This window comes from Balaenoptera ricei, chromosome 3, assembly GCF_028023285.1.
Source record: "Balaenoptera ricei isolate mBalRic1 chromosome 3, mBalRic1.hap2, whole genome shotgun sequence".
In the NCBI taxonomy this organism is placed as follows: Eukaryota; Metazoa; Chordata; class Mammalia; order Artiodactyla; family Balaenopteridae; genus Balaenoptera; species Balaenoptera ricei.
Genome location: NC_082641.1, coordinates 55,728,163 through 55,747,887, shown reverse-complemented (window position 1 = coordinate 55,747,887; position 19,725 = coordinate 55,728,163). Strand labels below are relative to the sequence as shown.

The window sequence follows — 19,725 nt, the reverse complement described above, 5'->3', positions numbered from 1 at the left end:
TATAACCAGAAAAGACTCACTGCTAGAAGCTGATCTGGAACTTGGATAAGGTTTTGGATATGGGAGAAAAGCATTGTGGGAAGATGTATCCTATGTGTAGAACACAGAGGAAGGCATGAACTTTAAAAGCTAAAGATACGTATTCTCCCGTTTGAGGCAAAGAAGAGAGCAAAGATACAATACTCCATCAGTATGTTGGGGTTTTAAATTCAGGTTGTTTGCTTATTGAATTTGTACAGAAATGTCCATATCTTTTGCCTGCATTCGGTGATAATCATTGACTTACAGTGGAGTAGATCAGGTAAAGCCTAACAAAAAGTGACATTCTTGCTTCACTTTCTTGAAGTGACTTTTTTGTAGCATTTTTTTTTTTTGGTAGCAATTTCTTTGCAGAATTGCTATTTTCTAACCCAAATGGCAGTGGTAACAACTAACTATTATGTTTTTCTAGAGCTAATTCCATTCCTTTGGAGTTCAGAGAACTAGGTAAAATGACATGTATACATTGAGATTAATTTTTATCCCCAGTGGAGCTTGAATTCAGTTGATATTTGATTTGGTTAGAATTAGGACATTTTTCTTTTAGGCTAATATGTTTCCTGTTTTTCTGCAGTGGAAGGAAAAGTGTCTCTGATTTCTTTCTTCCTACTCACTTCTCAACCCGGTCCAACCTGGCTTCTACTTTCACCATTCTTCTGAAGCAGCTCTCTCGTGGATATTTTTGAGCTACATATTACCTTTTCTCTCTATAGCTTTCAACATAGTTGATCTCTCCCTCCTTCTTGAAACATTCTCTTTCCTTGGTTTCCAGAACCCCACATTTGGTTGTCAGAGGAAGCTCAAGTTCTTTATGTCCAAAACTCATGATCTTTCCGCTAAACCTGATCCTCTTTTAGTGTTTCTTACTTCATTGGATGACACCATTTATTCAGTTTAGCAAACCAAAACGCAGGTGTCAACCATAACACCTCCCCTTCCTTATGGTCTATATCCAGTCCATCACCAAGTTGTGTCATTTTTTACCTTCTCAATATTTCTTGAATCAATCCAAAATTTTCCATCCTCATCTCCACTATCTAGTTTAGATGACCATCATGTTTTGTTTAGACAACTACAGTAACCTCCTTACTAGTCTTTCCAAGTTCTCTCTTTCCCTTCTCTACAGTCTGTTTTCCACATTCTGCCACAGTAACAGTAGCCTATTCCAGTCGCCAATCTTATCGTGCACTGCCTGCCCCACCCCACTCTACTCTCCAGCCTTCCAGTGGCTTTCCATTACTCTTACAACAAACGCAAATCATTAACATGGCCAACAGCATCCTGTATGGGCTTGCCCTAACCTATCTTTTCAGCTTCATCTCGTATCAAACTGCCTCCTGCTCTCTGGATTCCAGTCATCCTTTTCTCCCTTCAATTACGCTGTTTCTCTTCTAATACAAGACTTTTCTCAGGCTAGTTTTCATGTGTAGAATGCATACCATCTCAACCTTTGCTTGTTAAGATCCTACTCACTCTTTTTGTTTCAGGTTGAGTTCTCTAGGAAGCAGACTCTGAGATGGAGTTTAATGTGCAAGATATTTATCAAGGAGTGCTTTTGGGACCAGCAACTGTAAAAGAGAGGGAAAGGAAACATAACTGGGCAGAAGGAGAAGTCGAGAAATGGTGCAGTCCAACAAAAGCCGCAGTAAACCTCATGGAGACATTGGGAGCTAAAATGATCCTCGAGGAATATCTTACATTTTTCTTCCCTAATACAATCTTTTATAGGTCCAGGATTCATCCAAGATCATGTATTGCTTTTAATTGCCATGTCTCATTAGTTTTCTTTTATCTGGAACAGCTCATGGTCTCTCCTTTTTTTCATGACCTTGATGTTTTTGAAGTGAATGGGACAATTACTTTGCAGAATGTCTGTCAGTTTGTGTTTGTCTGATGTTTCCTCATGATTGGATTCTAGGTATGCATTTTTGGCAAGAATAACACAGAAGTGATTCTATATTCCTCTCAGTGCATCATATCAGAAGGCACGTGATGCTGACTGCTCTCATTAACTGGTAAAGTGAACTTCTATCATTTGATAAGAAGACATCTGCCAGATTTTTCAATGTAATGTTAATGAATAAGTATTTTGTCTGGAGATACTTTGAGACCATGTCAAGATTCTGTTTCTGATCACACTTTCACTCATTTGTATTAGTATCCATTTTTGCTCCTTGACCAAAACAATTATTACTATAAAGTTTTTCAAATGCTAATAATCCCTTCCATCATCTCTTCTACATTTATTAGTTGACCCTCTACTGTCAGGTAAAACTTTCCTGTCCCCTCCCACCCTACCATTTATCTATCTATCTATCTATCTATCTATCTATCTATCTTAGTATGAGCTCATGGGTTCCTATTTTATTAAACGGATTATAATCAACTGCTGTCACTCTTTTGATGCTAAAATTGTCCCAAATTTAGCCAGTGGGAACCATTTGGCTGGTTCCTGTGCCATTTTGACATATTCCTATCATTCTTTCAGAATTTCCATACTTTCTGGTATAAGATGTTCCAGGTTTATTATATACTGCCTTAGCTCTGGAATTAGCCATTTCTCCAAGGAGCTCTGGTTCCTTTTGAGGAGAATGGTATTTAGAAACCAAGGTCTATAGATGCAACTAGAGATTATCATACTAAGTGAAGTAAGTCAGAAAGAGAAAGACAAATGTCATATGATATCACTTATATGTGGAATCTAAAATATGATACAAATGAACTTCTCTATGAAATAGAAACAGAATCACAGACATAGAGAATAGACTGGTAGTTGCCAAGGGGGAGGGGGGAGGGAGAGGGATGGTTTGGGAGTTTAGGATTAGCAGATGCAAACTGGTATATACAGAATGGATAAACAACAAGGTCCTACTGTACAGCACAGGAAACTCTTACGGTGATAAACCATAATGGAAAAGAATATGAAAAAGAATGCATATATGTATACATGTATAACTGAGTCACTTTGCTGTACAGCAGTAATTAACACAACATTGTAAATTAACTATACTTAAATAAAACAAAAACAAAAACAAAAACCAAGATCTAGGTGTTGGATATCACATTGCTGCTGGTGTACTCATTGCTTCTTTGACTTCTCAGTGGACAGAGTTAGGAATTATATATGCTCAGCTAGGTGTGTGTGTGTGTCTGTGTGTGTGTACATAGGTATATCTTTCTATTTATTATCTATCAGAAACCAAAAGTTCATACTGATACCTTCAAGTACAGTCCAATCTTAGATGTTTTATCCTAGACTTTGCCCTTTCTATGTTTGTATCTCTCTTCCCTGGGGTGAAAAATCTGGCTCCCAAAAAAGGTTAGGTAAATTGTCCAAAATTATGTAATTTGTAAGGCAAGGCTCCCCACTAACTGGGCAAAGTGCACCTCAGTGTCAGCTGTTTTACTCCTCTCTTCCTGATTGGGTGAGTGATGCCTGTTCCAATGATGTAAGAGAACCCGATGGGGAGGGCCTGTTTTGTAAGCCACCTCCAGGAATCTGGATCAGAGAATATGGTGGAAATTGTCATGAGTAGCAACTTAGTGCCTTCTTCCTTCCTTGTAATGAATACTTGTTGAGTGCTTACCATGAGCTAGGTCCAATTCTAGGTAATTGCTGGGTTTCCCAGAAGCAAACTCTGAGATGAGGATTTGTGTGAAAGTAAGTGTTCCCAGGAAAAACTGGTAGGAGTGTGGGAAAGTGGGACAGGAAAGAAAGGTGAGCAGCGATGTGATATCAGGTTCACTCCCACTGGGGAGCTTGGATTCTGTGGAAGTCCCACCTCAGAGGGTCCTGATCTGGGGTAAGGTGTCTTAGTTCATCTGGCCTGCTACAACAAAAATACTGTAAACTCAGTGGCTTATAAACAACAGATATTTATTTCTCACAGTTCTGGAGGCTGGGAAGTCCAAGGTCAAGTGCTGGCAGATTTGGTGTCTGGTGAGAGTCTACTTCCTAGTTTTTAGACAGTGCCTTTTCGCTGTGTCCTCACATGGTGGAAGGGGTGAATAGCTCTCTGGGGTCGTTTTTTTTAAGGGTATTAATCCAAATCATGACCTAATAATCTCCCTAAGGCCCACCTCTTAATACCAACACATTGGGGTTTAGGATTTCAACGTGTGAATTTTGAGGGAGTCACAAATATTCAGACCATAGTATAAGGCTATTTTGGGAGCAGTTCTTCAACAAAGAGATGAAAGTGCTGGCTGGCTATTAGGAGTGCTCTTGGCATGTGTAAAAATGCGAAAAGGGTCAAGGGGATATGGGCAAAGGACTTACTGATGATAATGTCCACTACAAGACTACATATATTTTGATCATTTCCTACATTATATGTTCTACCTTCCCAAGGTTGAAACCAAAAAGCTCACATTCCCAGACTTCCTTGCAGCTGGGCATGCAGCCTGAGGCATGTGACCTGGGTTTCACTAGTCAGACATATCCAGGTGTGACATGACTTCAGCTGAGGAGCAGGAAGTTGGGGCATTGATTTTTCTACTCTGGAAAAGGATCCAGTACTTTGGAAATAGCAGTGGCAGAGCTTCTGTGGTCCATTTCTGGGGGTCATTGGTGATAAGTGGCACTGGCAGTGGTGTTTTGGGCAGAGTGGCCTTCATGGCATGGTTGGACCTTGTTTTTGGCTGCCTAGCTTCAGAGTCTGGCTCTATGCTCCTCTAAGAGATTCTTTGATGTACCCAATGCCCCTTAATAAATTCCTGCCTGAACTAGTCAGAGTGGAGGTTGCTGTTTGTAATTAAATCACTGAATGGTACAGGTGATATGGCAGCAAACCTTCAGTAGCAATAAGCAGCTAAAAGATTTTGTAATTGCATATTTTTTCAGACCGAGGGGCAGTATGATGCTCATGAAAATCAACTCTTAAAATGTTGCACCGTAGTGGAGAAAGCTACCCCAACCTCATCAGATGACTTCACTTGATGCCAAACATATTCTTATCCTCTATTTGAAAGTAGAAAAAGAAAACGAGACAATGTTCAGTAACTCCTTATCCATCCTGACCAGGTAGGAAGCAAAATGGAGGTGTGTATACCCTGGAATTCTCAGGGAGATACTGGGCTTCACAATACAACTGCAAAGCTATAAAGGGAGATGAATAGTTTTAAAGGTTTGAGCTCTTAGCAGTTAGAGACTCTAATGTGTGTAATTTCTTTAGCAGACATTAAACGTGGGCAGTTAAAAATGCAAAACACTAATTATCTACAGGATGATCAGGAGAATGCAAATGAGGAGATGGAGGGAAATAATTGATAGACATTTTCAACTAGCAGATCAGAATTTTGCAGTGGATCTTGAAGTTTCATTATAATTGAGCCCCAAGTTTTTCAAGAATTTATCTTGCCATTCATCCATTCATATACCCAGTAATCAAAAAGGAAATATTCACTGAAAGCCTACTATGTGCCACTACCAATTATATCCCAGAGTGGAGGAAAACACGTTGTTACCCTTCTTCTCAAAGTGATTAGAAATTTAACTGGTAGCAACACACTGTGGAAAACAAACTTAAAAAAAGAAACTTGTTGGAAGACAATTCTTTATGGGTCTCTTGTGTTTCTGCATGTCTTCTGAGTAGAAGCATTGATAGCTTTTGCTCTAGACTGTGTTTTCAAAGATGTTTGTACAGCAAACAGCCTTGGAAGATAGAGATAATACCTCCCTCTGGAACAGAGGGAAGATTTGTTTGCTGTTCAGGATAATAAAGATAATGCCTCCCTCTAGGACAAAGGTTGGGCAGGTTTGCTAGCAGCTTCTTTAAAAGATTGGGGTTTCCTAAACCCTCAGCTGCATGCTTAGTAGCCACCTAGGCTGCCATGCCTCACCCCCATGGGATTTGGGGGTGGAAGAGGCAAGGCAAAGTGATGCAAACTTGAGGTTCATGCTGCCTGCATTTTTGCATACCCCCAAAGAAAAATAAAAGGACAGAGATTTCAGGCAACTTTATGAGTTAAAAATTATATATCATTGCTATTTAATTAATTTATTTTTTAAAAATATTTATTTATTTGTTTAGTTGCATCGGGTCCTAGTTGCGGTAGGCGGACTCCTTAGTTGCAGCACGTGGGCTCCTTAGTTGTGGCATGTGAGCTCTTAGTTGTGGTGTGCATGTGGGATCTAGTTCCCTGACCAGGGATGGAACCCGGGCCCCCTGCATTGGGAGCATGGAGTCTTATCCACTGTGCCATCAGGGAAGTCCCTCATTGCTATTTTAATTAAAACAAAAAAATTTTTTCACCATTGAGTTTGAACATCTGTTGACATATTTCTTGGCTTTTCTGCCTCATTTTCAAGAGTGTGGAAATTGTTTTTTGATCTTTCTAATTTTTCTCTTAAGGGAATTGTCTTTTGCTGATATTAAAAAATAAATTTATAAACAGGATATTAAGGAAATTACTTTGACTCTAATTCCAGCCTTGCGTTCCTTGCCTGGATCATGTTCAGGTATAGTTTCTACGCTGTTCTCTGTATTCTCTGAACCACCACTTGTTGCCGCCCACGTTAGTCTTTCACCTTAACGTATTCATGATGGCTGGGTGGTTGGCCAGTGAAAACTAGACAGGGAAGAAGTCAGAAAGGTCAAACTCCCGCAAGATTGGCTGGAGAAGAGTCATCTGTTGTCAGGTAGGGCTGGATTGTTGTGCTGACATATTCTGGTAGAATCACTGTGATGGATTGCCATCTTGTCACACCATCCCCCTATTCAGGGGCCTTCAGTGACTCCCGTGTTCCCAGACTATGTAAAGTTTCGACCTCTCTCCTCTCTCCTTAATTTGGTTCTATCCTTCCCTTCCTATCCAGCCTCATCACTGTCTGTTCTGTAGCACTGCACCCGGGCTTAAAGGCACTTCAGGATGCCAAATCCTTCAGTGGCTCCTTATGTGGAGTCAGGGTTGCACATTAGATTGGAAATGTGTTAAAGCATGGTTAGATTTGTACTTTAATCCATTTTTAGGACTTCACTAATAGTGAAAGAAATGCAAATTAAAACAGAAAATATGCTGTGGTGGGCACAGACGTGTGTGTCCCAGATCCCACTTCAAGGTGGGACTTGTCCAGCTGTCAGCTCACAATCCTCAGCTCTCAACTCCTCCTGGACGTGCCTCAGCTTCCTAGGGTGGCCTGTAATGGATGGCTGATTGAGGCGGGGTTACAGGGCCTGACTATTTTGTCTCAATGCTCTGCAACTCTGATAGATCATATATAATCCAGAGCACATCCTGGGGTTGAGGCTCCGTGGAGCCTGGATTGAAGTTCCACTTTTCTCTCTTCCTAGTCCTGCTTCCCTTCCACTCCCGTAGGTGTTGATTCCTCACAAGTATCTTGCATGCAAATTCCAAATCAGTGTCTGCACCTGGAGAACCCAACCTGCATAATCAGATCCTTTTTAAAATGTTCAAATCATTAAACATTAAAAAAATGGACAAATCTGATTTAGAAGGAGACACGCTGGAATGTTGACAATAATCTTTGGGCAGAAGGAATTTGGTTTTAATTTTTTTGTTTGAACTTTTAAACATTTTATTAATTTTTCATAATGAATTGCATTTCATTCATTCAATATTAATTACTTTTATAACTTGAAAAGTAGTACTCTAAAATTATATTCGTAACGGTATTATTCATAGTAAAGGAAAAACTAGGTACCACTCTTATCAAAGCACAAAGTGCACAGCAGGCAGGGGCTGTTGAGTTCTTTTAGTCTCAGTACCTCAGTTAACATATGAGAAGATTGAGGACACGTGAGATAGGTAACCTGCCCAGACAGGGTCATATAAAGAGTAACTGGCAGAATAAAAATAACGCTATTTGCAGCAACATGGATGGACCTAGAGATGATCATACTAAGTGAAGTAAGCCAGACAGAGAAAGACAAAAATCATATGATATCGCTTATATGTGGAATTAAAAAAAAAAAAGATATCAATGAACTTATATACAAAACAGAAATAGACCCACAGACACAGAAAACAAACTTATGGTTACCAAAGGGGAGAGTGGGGGAGGGATAAATTAGGAGTTTGGGATTAACATATACACACTACTATATATAAAATAGATAACCAACAGGACCTACTGTATAGCACAGGGAACTATACTCAATATTTTGTAATAACCTATGAGGAAAAAGAATCTGAAAAAGAATATATATATGTATGTATGTATGTGTATGTATGTGTGTATATATATATATATGTATGTATATATATATATATATAAAACTGAATCACTTTGCTGTACACATGAAACTAACAACATTGTAAATCAACTATACTTCAATAAAAAAATAAAATAAAATTCTATACACACACACAAAAAAGTAACCGGCAGAGATGGGAAGAGAAGGATTGGGATGACTGGCCTTCATTCTAGGGTCTTTTCCTATGGTCTCTTCTATCGTGAATGCCTATCATAAGGGAAGAGTTAAGTTGATTTTGGCATAGTAATTTTGGTGCATTATTACACAGTCATTTAAAAAGATAAATACGCAGACAGTGAAGAAATATGGACCAGTATGAAATAATGACAGGTTTTTTAAAGGTAGACTATGATGATACCAATCCTGACTACAATTGTCTTTTTAAAATATTTACATAGGGACTTCCCTGGTGATGCAGTGGTTGAGAATCTGCTTGCCAATGTAGGGGACACGGGTTTGAGCCCTGGTCCGGGAAGATCCCACATGCCACAGAGCAACTAAGCCTGTGTGCCACAACTATTGAGCCTGCACTCTAGAGCCCGTGAACCACAACTACTGAGCCCACGTGCCACAACTTCTGAAGCCCGCGCACCTAGAGCCCAAGCTCTGCGACAAGAGAAGCCACCGCAATGAGAAGCCCGCGCACTGCAATGAAGAGTAGCCCCCGCTTGCTGCAACTAGAGAAAACCCTCGTGCAATAACTAAGACCCAACAACAAAGACCCAATGCAGCCAAAAATAAATAAATTTATTTTTTAAAATTTACATAGATATACTTATTTCATGTGTTTATTATAATCAATGTTTATACCATAATGTTCTACTTCTAAAAAGTATTTAAAATTATTTTTGTCCTTTCCAACTTTTTATTATAAAAATTTACATACAGACAGCAAAGTTGAAAGAACTTTACAATGAATACCCACATGTCTGAGACCTAGGTTCTGCTATTAACTTACACTATGCTTGTTTTGTCACGTGTTTGTTCACCTACCCATTTGCTCTATTATATTTTTAGCTGCATTTCAAGGTCAATTGCAGACATCAACACACTTCTCCTAAATACTTCAGCATGTATATTATTAACTAAAGTTCAATATTTGCTTACCAATTTTGTCTTTTGATATAAAATTTATGAACAATGAAATGCACACGTATTAACGGTACATTTGCTAAGTTTTGACAAATACGTATGTGTTCGTAACCCAAACCGCTATCGAGATACGGCCTATTACCATCACCCCACAAAGTTCCTTCATGTCCCTTCTCAAACAGTCTGCACCGCCACCTAACAGAGGAAACAACTACTTTCTTTTTTTTTCCACCATAGAGTAGATTAGTAGTTCTATTCTAGAACATCACATAAATGGAATCCTGCAACGTGTTCTCTTTTGAGTAAGGCTTCTTCACTCAGCATAATGTTTTTAAGATTCATCATGGTTGCCGCATATATCGGTAGCCTATTATTTTTTCTTGTTGTGTGTTTTGATACTTTTCAGTGTATGAGTTAACAAAGTTTATTCATTCTCTTATTGATGGATATCTGGGTTGTTCCAGTATTGGGACATTATGAATAAAACTGCTTGGAACATTCTTGTACAAGTCTTTGTGTAGACAGGTGTCTTCTTTTTTCTCGGGAGTAGAATTGCTGAGTCACAGAGTAGGTGTATGTTCCGGTTTACTAAGAACATTCCGCACATTATTCCAAAGTAGCTGTATTGTTTTACAGGCCTACCAGCAATGTATGAGTTCTGGTTGCTCCACATCCTCACCGTGTTTGGTGGTATTAATCATTCAATTTTAAGCCTTTCTGATAGATGTATAGTGTTATCTCATTTAATTTACATTTCCCTGAAGACTAATAAGAAGTTGAGCACTTTTTCATATGCTTATTGGCCATTTCTCTGTCTTCTTTTGAGAAGTGTCTATCTGAGTATTTCACCCAATTTTTAATTGGGCAATTTGTATTTTTAAACTGAGTTGTAGGATTTGTTTTATTCTGTACATACCATTCCTTTGTCAACAAATGTTTTGCAGTATTTTCTTCCAGCGAAGAAGATAAGACTTAAAAAAAAAAACCCAATCCCAATACTAACACCTGGATGTTTATAAATTATTATTATTATTTTAATTTTTATTTATTTTATTTTATTTTATTTATTATTTATGGCTGTGTTGGGTCTTTGTTTATTTGTGAGGGCTTTCTGTAGTTGTGGCAAGCGGGGGCCACTCTTCATCGCGGTGCGTGGGCCTCTCACTATCGCGGCCTCTCTTGTTGCAGAGCACAGGCTCCAGACGTGCAAGCTCAGTAATTGTGGCTGATGGGCCTCGCTGCTCCGCGGCATGTGGGATCTTCCCAGACCAGGGGTCGAACCCGTGTCTCCTGCATTGCCAGGCAGATTCTCAACCACTGCGCCACCAGGGAAGCCCTATAAATTATTTTGATAGAAAAACAAAAAAAAATAGCTGAGCTTTAAGTGGAGAGTCATTCAGAGGATCTCAGCTCTGATACCTCGTGGGATTGCTAATCCTAAACAGGTTTCCCCACTATGTGATAAATTCTCTCAGGGCAGAGTCAATATCTTAGCTATTTTTTTTTTTTTTCCATTGGTACCTGGTAAGGTAATTTAAAGCCAGAAATTTCTGAGCGAATACTTTTTCGTGGGTTGAAATCCAGTGGTGTTTTTGTTATCTGAAGAACAGGAATGGGATCTTTTGTCCTTAGTCACAGTTTCAATATAGACGATGATATCAGCTCTTGGTCATTATTGATTTGCTGTGGTTTGTTTGCTGTTGAGCCGTCTTCAATCAGGAGTGAAAGACAGGTGCCATACATTTAAAAAGAATTATTTCAGAAGAGACTTGTCCTTTCTTGAACTCCTTAAACTCCCTTTCTCTCACTCTCTGTGTGTATTCTGCTTTCTCTCTACAGGGTAAGCAGTTTGAAAGCAAGGGTGTATCTCATTTGCATCTCCAGCTCCTCCCCAAACTGACATCAGGGTGCCTTGCACATAGCAGAACAATAAACACCTACTGAATGGCGAATAGATACATAAAGAAAAAAGAAAAATCAAAACCAGACTCCCCTGGTGACGCAGTGGTTAAGAGTCCACCTGCCAATTCAGGGGACACGGGTTTGAGGTCTGGTCTGGGAAGATCCCACATGCCGCGGAGCCACTAAGCCCGTGAGCCACAACTACTGAGCCTGTGCTCTAGAGCCGCATGCCACAACTACTGAAGCCTGCGCGCCTAGAGCCCGTGCTCTGCAACAAGAGAAGCCACCGCAACGAGAAGCCCGAGCACTACAATGAAGAGTAGCCCCCGCTCAGCAACAAAGACCCAACACAGCCATAAGTAAGTAAGTAAGTAAGTAAATAAATAAATAAATAAATAAATAAATAAATAGAAAAATCAAAACCCAAACGCACAATATATCAAGCTGACACAAAAGAAAGATTAAGGAGGGACTTGCCTATGGTTTGCACGTCACAAATTGCAATTCCTCTGCTATTTCCAAACAAATTCATTTTGCTGGGTAAAAAAAACAAACTATTAATGAGCTATAAACTTACATAGTTTCCTTATTCAGTGAGGTGTTATTCGAACACGACTGAGAGGTGAAGGCTCACTCCGAAGTGCCTTTTGGTCACAATATTCTGCAATAGAGACCAGCTTCAAACACTTGTTGTAGTTGTTCTTTTTTTTTAAAACTTTATTTATTTTTTATTTATGGCTGTGTTGGGTCTTCTCTGCTGCGCGCGGGCTTTCTCCAGTTGTGATGAGCGGGGGCTACTCTTCTTTGAGGTGCTTGGGCTTCTCACTGCGGTGGCTTCTCTTGTTGCGGAGCACGGGCTCTAGGCACACAGGCTTCAGTAGCTGTGGCACATGGGCTTAGTTGCTCCGCGGCATGTGGGATCTTCCCGGACCAGGGCTCAAACCCGTGTCCCCTGCATTGGCAGGCGGATTCTTAACCACTGCGCCACCAGGGAAGACCCTGTATTTGTTCTTATCAATAGAAAACTTGTAGTTATCATTTTTGGAATTTTTGCGCTCTCAGGCTATCGTACTTTCCAAAGTTACATTGGATTTTCTTGAAACTGTACAAGAGGCAGTGGCAAACTGTACTGCATTATCTACTTTATTATTTATTTATTTTTTAAAAACATATTTTTATTGATTTTGGTTGTGCTGGGTCTTAGTTGCAGTAGGCAGGCTCCTTCGTTGTGGAATGTGAACTCTTAGTTGCGGCATGCATGTGAGATCTAGTTCCCTGACCGGGGATTAAACCCCGGCCCCCTGCATTGGGAGAGCCGTGCCTTAACCACTGCACCACCAGAAAAGTCCCTGTATCATCTATTTTAAAGGAAAGTCAGTGATGGCATAAGTAACCTGAGCCTGAAATACTTCTGCCTGGGAGAGTACTCATTCTCCCAGGGAAGCTGAGATAGGTCATCTTATCTGGTTGCAATTGTTTTGTAGGATCTCTGTCACTCATTTTAGTCCATTTAATAGACATTTGTTAAGCACCGTGTGTTTGTGTGGCCCTGTGATAAATACTACCCTTAAAAAAGGGAGATGAGAAATTTTTGAAACCGCTAGAGGACGATATAACACAACACAATCCACGGTTAATTTAGGCAGTGAGTGCTGCAAAAAAGCTAGAAAAGGGAAGGGAGGTCCCTGCAACCTGGAATGACTAGGGAAAGAGGTAGGTTTGTTGCCTGATCTTCTGGGGTTCTCCTGTCAAGGAAAAACAGTACAAACTATTCTTCACAGCACCCACTTTACAGGTTGGTTAAATGTGACCTTTTCTAAAACTTGTATATATCTGGCTTTTTCCTGCCTCTAGCAGATCTGCTGGACACCTCCTCTTCAGATGTACTTACCTGACTGCGTGCAGCTGGGTTTTGAGAACACAGAGCCTAGTTTGTTTTTATCATAATATACTTTGGTTTTACTGTGAGTCATTTGTAACTAATTCTTTCAACTTAATTATTTTTTTGAATGTGCTTTTCTGCTTTTTCACCTTTTACTCTTTTGTTTCTATCACAGTATGATTGGAAAGGAAATGCTAGAATTTCTGTAGTTTTCTTTTTTTTATTAACTTTTATTGGAGTATAGTCGATTTACAATGTTGTGTTAGTTTCAGGTGTACAGCAAAGTGAATCAGTTATACATTTACACATCTCCACTCTTTTTTAGATTCTTTTCCCATATAGGCCATTACAGAGTACCGAGTAGAGTTTCTTGTGCTATTGTAGTTTTCTTTTGATGTGTCTTTATATTCAAAAGGGAACCCAAACATTTATCTTGATTTTTACGTTATTAAAATGATTTAGCTGAGTCCTTGGTTATTATAAGTTAAAATGACCTGGTTTTGTATCTCCAGGGTAATACATTGAAGGTGTGGCACATAGGAGGCATTCAATGAATGCGGTAGAACCTCACTTAGAAAAAGAGTGGACCCTCCACCCGTGCGCCCTTTCCCAATAAAGTCTCTTGCTTTGTCAGAAAAAAAGAAAAAAAGAAAAAGGAGTGGACAGGGAAAATGTCAGAGAGTGTGCTTGCCTGTCCACAGGCCATATTAAAAGTTTTCTGTCCAAAGTCTATTGCTGAGGAAACTGGCAGTGGTAAGGTCCTTATTTATAGGTGGCCATGTTCTAAATCATATCACTTATCTCCCTACCTACAGCTGAAGGGCATCTTTTTCCAGGACCATCAACCTATAGCTACAGCAGGGACTTTCAAAGTGTTATCTCTAGATCAGAAGCATCAGAATCACCTGGGGATCTGTTAGAAATGCAAATTATTGGATCCCACTAGAGATTTAGAGATCTACTGAATCAGAAAACTCTGGGGGTGGTGCTGAGCAATCTGTGTTTTAATAAACCTTCTTGGTGATTTCATACCCACATTTGAGAACCACTGGGCTAGAGACCTATAAGGTGGCCTATAGTTGTTAGCTAAACCAAGCAAGTTTTGTCTCTCAAGAATCTGTGCTGGCAATAAAGGGAAAGAGACAAGCAATTGGTAACAGAAGCAGACCTGGGTTCCCCCCAGCCATGGAGGGCAGTACATAGGTGCCAAGAGGACGTAGAACCGTGAACTAGCAGAAGCCATGAGTAATGTAAGCCACGAGGTAGAGAAAAGATATTCAGAGTGAGGTGGTTGGATGACAGCAGTTAAGCTGGACAAATGGAGAAAGAGAGTTGCTGAGTCACCATAAGGTTGGAGAGTCAGTGAACACAGCTGCCCAGGAGTCAGCCTGGCAACCTGGGGCCCTCGTCACTGCTGCTGCATTGGTGCCTTTTAGTTCTGAGAACTGCCTCCCATGCCCTGTAGCACCTGCTGTCCTGCTCGACTGGGCCCCACGATGCCTGGCCATTGTAGCCCAGATTCCTGTTTTTCTTAATCCCGTGCGTAACATGCAGTAAATCCCCTAGCACTCGAAGTTGCCTTGACACCAAAAAACCTAACACACACAGGCATTCTGGCACTCTTTGTATGTTTTAACTTTATGCACAATTCATAAGTCAAATCCTTCTTTTTTTTTTTTTAAATAAATTTATTTATTTATTTTTGGCTGTGTTGGGTCTTTGTTGCTGCGCGGGGGTTTCCTCTAGTTGCAGCGAGAGGGGGCTACTCTTCTTTGCGGTGCAGGCTTCTCACTGCGGTGGCTTCTCTCATTGTGGAGCATGGGCTCTAGGCGCGTGGGCTTCAGTAGTTGCGGCACGTGGGCTCAGTAGTTGTGGCTCACGGGCTGTAGAGCACAGGCTCAGTAGTTGTGGCACATGGGCTTAGTTGCTCTGCGGCATGTGGGATCTTCCCAGACCAGGGGTCGAACCCGTGTCCCCTGCATTGGCAGGCAGATTCTCAACCACTGGGCCACCAGAGAAGCCCAGTCAAATCCTTCCTGTGATGGGTGTGAACATGGAAATGTTTCTGTAAATGGAAGTGAAGCAAGCTGAATCTTGGCTTCTCATAGAAACAAAAGTAAAATAGGGAGGTGATACTCTTACTTTGGGGCTTGATTTCTTTTTAGAGAAGTGACCCAAAGAAATGTATTTGTACAGTATTAAGCTTTCCAAATTGTTTATAAATTGACCAAGGAGGCCAACACAATTAAATACTATATAAAATTACACTTCACATGATATAATCTCATAGAACCCTAGTCAAAGTTCTTATCTTCATACTTCTAGCCTTATTTTTACTATGAACCTCAGAGGCAAACACCAGAACAGTCACGAGTTGGGGAAATCTTTGTAGGCCTTTTTGAGTAGACTTTTAGAGAGACCTAACAACCCTCCATGTGCCCTAATGAAAAACTAATTCTGGAGCATCTGTTAAGCTGTTGTTTGTTCTAATTTTCACTGCAGATTTTCTTGAAGCGAGTATAGGCTCAAGTTGTTGATTTTTTTTTGCCTTTGAAACTGAGACATTTTATATTTCCTTGAGCAGCTCTTTCATCAGCTTTAGAAGCTTCTCCCTCGTCCTGGTGTGATGCAAGCCACAGCTATATTTATTTATTTATTTATTTAACCAACAAAATGGATTTATTCAGAAGCAGAAAAGAATTGCAATTCAGGACACACAGCTATGGTGAACCACGTGCAAGTCCCCTAAAGCAAAGGAGAGGGAACTCTCTTATAGAGGAGAGGGAAAGCTGGGAGGGGCTGTTATAAACAAAAAGCCCAAACTGGGAGTTTGAAGTATAGTGGCTTTTCCTTGGCTGAGTTGTGACAGACTCTCATTGGCTCAGCACCACAGCTATATTTAAAATGCATGAATTACGCAAGGAGACGCTGGTTTGTTTCATCCTTAGGGTCTCCCAGCACACAGTTTTAACACAGCATTAATGAATTTGGCTCAAATGGGGGCTCGAAGGCTGAATTTGAATCTGAATCCACAAAGTTTAAATTCTTCGCTTTTCAACACACTCTGTAATTTGCCTCATAGCAGTAGATTACAAGGATCACTAGAGCACTCCTCTTTTGTAAGCCACTTAAGGGTTTAAGTATGTACTATGAACATGGTAAGAAATTTAAAACAAACGTGTATGCCCCAATGCATAGTACTCCTTTGAAAGTTTTCCATTTTGTGATATGGAGGTGGAATGGGTACTCACTTGCACAAATGATGTTGGCAACGCTAAGAATATTTTTGAAACCATAGAAATGATTTAGTTGGAGGACTAACTAGCCAGGTGCTACCCTTCCTTTTGTGAGACAAGCAATTCAACGATGTTTCTGTAAGTGCTTACTAATTGCTCTAAAAAGGAAATAAATTATTTCTGTTCTCTCTAGAGAAGGAGAGAAAGATCAAGTCTAAAAAGTTGGTATAAGAATTAGGACACTTGGAAAATGTTGTGAGCTACTACATCATGTTCTTTGGTTCAGATCAAATTGGTAGAAAGGACACTTGAGAAAACAAACAAAACAACCAAAGTCAATCAGATATTGAGGGCCTGAGCCTATAAAGGACCAAGGCAGTTAGGACACATACTTGGAATAAGGGGCAAGCATGCCATTACCATTGAAAAGTTAGTCACTAAAAGAATGAGTATGTGTTTTTTTTTTTTTTTTTGCATTTGGTGATCACATATCTTTTTTATTAATTGAAATATATTTGGTGTACAATATTATATAATTTACAGGTATACAATATAGTGATTATTTTTAAAGGTTATACTACATTTATAGTTATTATAAAATATTGGGTATATTTCTTGTGTTGTAGCTTATTTTATACTTAATAGTTTGTACCTCTTAATCCCCTACCCCATCCCTTATATGTGGAATCTAAAAAATACAACAAACTAGTGAAGATAACAAAAAATAGGTATGGATTTTTTTTTTTTTTTCCACTCAACTCACAATTTTTTATCAGCTAGTCTAGACCCAACATTAAAAAAGGCAGTTTGGGTTTTTGGTTGGACTAACGGCATTTAACCTTCCCCCTCCCCCCATCAGTGGATTGGAAGAGGCCAGTTATGCCAGAAGTTAGTGGATGTGACAGTTTTATAGATTCCAAATGTTAAGTTTTCCTGGAATTGAGATGTGAATGTAGGAGCAGAGTTTTCTGAATCTATGGAGTTGATGGAGATATTCCTTGGTGAGGAGCAGAAATTACCCATGGACTTTATAAATCTGAAGCAGATAAAAGAAATAAAGAAACCAAACTTTATAGTTTTGATGAGTGACAAAATTTGTCAGGAAGAGCTAGATGTTAAGTAATTAGCTTTTAAGAAGCAGAGCATAAATCTTTAGCTGTGGAAATGGGAAGAGGATCAGAGACAATCATATCTGAGATACTGGGCTAAACTTGTACTGAAAAAATAAGGTTTTTGTTTTGTTTTTCTTATTTTTTAAATCAAGGGAGATAAAGCTTGTGGAGTCCCACACTCCCAGGATCCCTGAGGTAAAGGGTACACATAATGAGGCAGGACACTTGGGATGAGAAGGAGCAGTTGCTTTGGCGTATGACTTGTTTTGCTGTCCTAGAATGACGAATATGGTGAAGAGAAATGTCACAGCTGAGATATGAATAAGGCAGAAGGCCGGAGCTGAGAAGGGTGACAAACTAATGCACACAAAGGCTCATGCGTCACTAGAACTATTGTACCTAGGTGTTCTGAACCTATGAGTTCAGGTTTCTGATTTTTTAAAATTCAGAAACATTCTAGTTATTACTTGTTACCATAGACAATAGTATAAGCCCAGGAGAATCGGGTAGTAGCCATTGCTGAGTCTCATCTTATGCCACAGTGCCACCTCTAGGACTCTTATGGGAACTACATGCAGAAGTTACCAAAATCTGTTGGAATCCTGTCTACACAGGATTAGAATCACAGGATTTCAGAGGTGATGGGACTTAAAGGTCATTGGAGGCAAGTTCTACCCAAAGCTTGAATCAAAAAAAAAAAAAAGAAAAAAAGAAAGAATATATATATTTTTTGGCCACACAGTGCAGCTTGGGGGATCTTAGTTCCCCAACCAGGGATTGAACCCAGGCCCTTGACAGTGAGAGCGCAGGGTCCTAACCACTGGACTGCCAGGGAGTTCCCACTTTTACAATATATTTGATTAGCAGTTGTCTAAATTCTGCTTGAACCTCTTCAGAGATGGAAACACACTCTCATGAAGCAGCTCATTCTATTCATGTGTTCACATACTTCTACTTCCCACTCTGGGCTCCACCACTCCCTTCTGCAGTACTGGGCCTCCTGGTCCTAGGCCTTTCCAGGGTTCTTAGAGCTGAACTGGCTTCATTCTCATTGGCATCCCTCTTTGCAAGCACTTTGGTGGTGGGTTTTGCCAAATCAGTTACTATTGGCTTTCCATCTTTCAAATTATTGCTTACATCTCCTCTTCTCTATTTCTCCTCTCTAATTCTCTTTGTTTTTGTGATTTTTAATTTTATTATAAATTATCTGTTGTCATTTTGGTAGCTTCTGGAAGAGAGAAGAAATAAAAGCAAGAAGTAAAACCCACTGTGTTTAATTGGAAGCCTAGTCATGTTTTTCTGATTCTGTTCTTATGCATCAAAAAATGTAAGTGTAGGGTTTTGCATTTATTCCAATTAGGATTTTTATTGTTAAATTTGATTTGTTATAGGCTTTGGGTCCACGCTCTTCTATTCAAGATATTTGGCTACCTCTCCAGCTGTCGAAGAAGAAGAAAAGCAAGTCAGCTGTACACTCAGCTATTACTCAATGAGCAGGTAAAGGCTGAAGACAGAATTCCGTGGCACCACAGACTCTGGGCTGATACTGATTCATAATTAGCATCTGTCTTTGTGATCTCTGGGCCACATTCCTCCATCTTGTTCACAAGGTGAGGGTCTCTGTCAAATGCTGAGCTCAAATGATGAAGCAGAGTGTCGACAGCTTTCTCTGATTTACTAATCTGGCAGAGTATGGATAAGAAAGGAAGTGCTGTGAACTTATTAAATCTTGACTTGTCCTTCCTGACTCCTAGGCATGTTTAAGTGCTCTCCGTTCCTCTCTCTGTGTTCAGAATTGTGTTTGATAACTTATCTGAGAATTGTGTCATCCATCCCTGACCCAGTTTCTAAGATTCTTTTGAGATAACAAACAGTAGCTCATTTTATCGCCAAGTTCTTCCAGTAGTAGGCTGGGATGTAGTTTGTCAGGACCAGAAGGTTTACACTGAGGCAGTGAATCCAGGTGCTGTCTTAGACTCTCCTTACCAGTTTGGATTTTTAGGTCTCTCAACTGAATGCTTGTTCTACTATTTTTTGTCCAATAATCTTTCTCCTTGTCAGAGATGGAAGATGGAAAATAGAAGAAATGTTCCATGAACTATGTATCTGCCCCTATTTTCATTCCTTTACTTGCCTTGTTCTTACAACTCCTGTATGATCTCAAAAGGTCATCTGTAACATTTGAAAGTTTACAGTAGGGCACTCGGGTTTACAAAGAACTGAGTTATTCAACATTTCTGATCTTT

The 19,725-nt window shown here is 39.8% G+C and overlaps 1 long non-coding RNA gene across 3 annotated transcripts in view; it reads left to right on the top strand.

Moving 5' to 3' along the window:
* LOC132362282 (uncharacterized) overlaps nt 1-19,725 on the top strand; it is a 32,878-nt gene that overhangs the window by 1,331 nt on the left and 11,822 nt on the right. The window contains exons 2-3 of one of the 3 annotated variants that reach the window (XR_009502324.1): nt 1,958-2,054; nt 18,871-18,976. This is a non-coding gene — a long non-coding RNA (uncharacterized LOC132362282). Of the gene's footprint in view, nt 1-1,957; nt 2,055-18,870; nt 19,090-19,725 lie in introns of all 3 variants that reach the window. The other 2 variants (XR_009502325.1, XR_009502326.1) reach the window with 2 other exon arrangements.